At 44.4% G+C, this 1187-nt stretch overlaps 1 long non-coding RNA gene across 1 annotated transcript; it reads left to right on the top strand.

The window, feature by feature from the left end:
* Positions 1-6: 6 nt before the first annotated feature.
* LOC147819249 (uncharacterized) lies at positions 7-1053 on the top strand. The gene is made up of 2 exons (XR_015437098.1): positions 7-429; positions 775-1053. It is a non-coding gene; the product is annotated as an uncharacterized LOC147819249 (long non-coding RNA).
* Positions 1054-1187: the final 134 nt, after the last annotated feature.

Below are 1187 nucleotides of genomic sequence, written 5' to 3'. Positions count from 1 at the left end.
TGTTGGACGGAGTTAGTTGTAGCTCTGTCTTTAGCAGCCAGCGACACAGTTTAGCTTCAGCTTGGGCAGAAGCTCCCACTGCAGTTTCTCCAGAAACTGCATTGTGTAGGTATTATCTTCTTATTGTTATTAGTTTTATTTTTAGTCTTATTGTTAATATACATCTTCATGTGGAACCTTCATTGTGCTTTGTACACTTCCCCCTCTCTCTCTCTCATCAATGATTTTCATCTATATATTTCACTCTTCACACAGCTTGAGTTTCTGCAGGTTGTCAAAGATCAGCTGTGATTTTCTGGCCTCGGTTCTGAAGTCCAACCCCTCCCATCTGAGACACCTGGACCTGAGAGGAAACCACCTGCAGGATTCAGACGTGAAGGATCTGTATGATCTTGTGGAGAGTCCAGACTGTAGACTGGAGACTCTGAGGTCAGTAGAGGGATGGAGTCAGTCCATGCTACTTTCAGCAGTGTTGTACTAAACACAGTATCAGAGCAAAGATGTCTCAGTGGAGTCAGACAGTCTGATGTCAGAGGGCTCTGATAGGAAAAGACACAGATGGAGTATAAGGTTTCAGGAGGTCAGACAGGTCTGGAAGAGAGAGTCCATGTAGAACTTTGTACATCATTAAAAGCACCTTAAAGTCTGATCTGATGTGGACAGGAAGCCAGTGAAGGGAAGATAAAACTGGTCAAATTTTCTGGGTGTAGTTGAAATGGTAGCTGTGTTAATGTCTAAAGCTGCTAACTGTTGTCTGTCTGCTTCTCTCCACAGATGGAGAAACTATAGGAATGATATTGAAGAGGACGGTGTGTATGTGCGTGTGTGTATGTGAAGCAGTGATGACTCTGCAGTCTAAACTGATCTGAGTCACACACACAGTCCAGTCCACCATCCTCCCTGTGTGACTCCCCCCATGAAAATCAAGTGTTAATATGTACATATGATGTTTTTATATATTAAAAACCAATCCCAGCTGACATTGGGCGAGGGCGGGGTTCACTCTGGACAGGTCGATTAAACATATGATGAGTGAAATAATCATCAACACCATGACTGAGTGTTTCTACCTTGAACTGCAGTGAACCAATGACAGTCTCATAACAACAGACTCAGGCAGCCAGAGTGTCATACGTCACAAACCTAAGGAACCAATCCTGTCAGCTTGTGGGGACGGGGGGGCGGGG

The sequence above is a fragment of the Seriola lalandi genome, unplaced genomic scaffold, assembly GCF_002814215.2.
Source record: "Seriola lalandi dorsalis isolate HSWRI2012SDOR001 ecotype SW California unplaced genomic scaffold, Sedor1 jcf7180002054179, whole genome shotgun sequence".
NCBI classification, from domain to species: domain Eukaryota; kingdom Metazoa; phylum Chordata; class Actinopteri; order Carangiformes; family Carangidae; genus Seriola; species Seriola lalandi.
The sequence above is the reverse complement of the archived record's forward strand: the minus strand, read 5'-3'. Positions and strand labels throughout refer to the sequence as shown.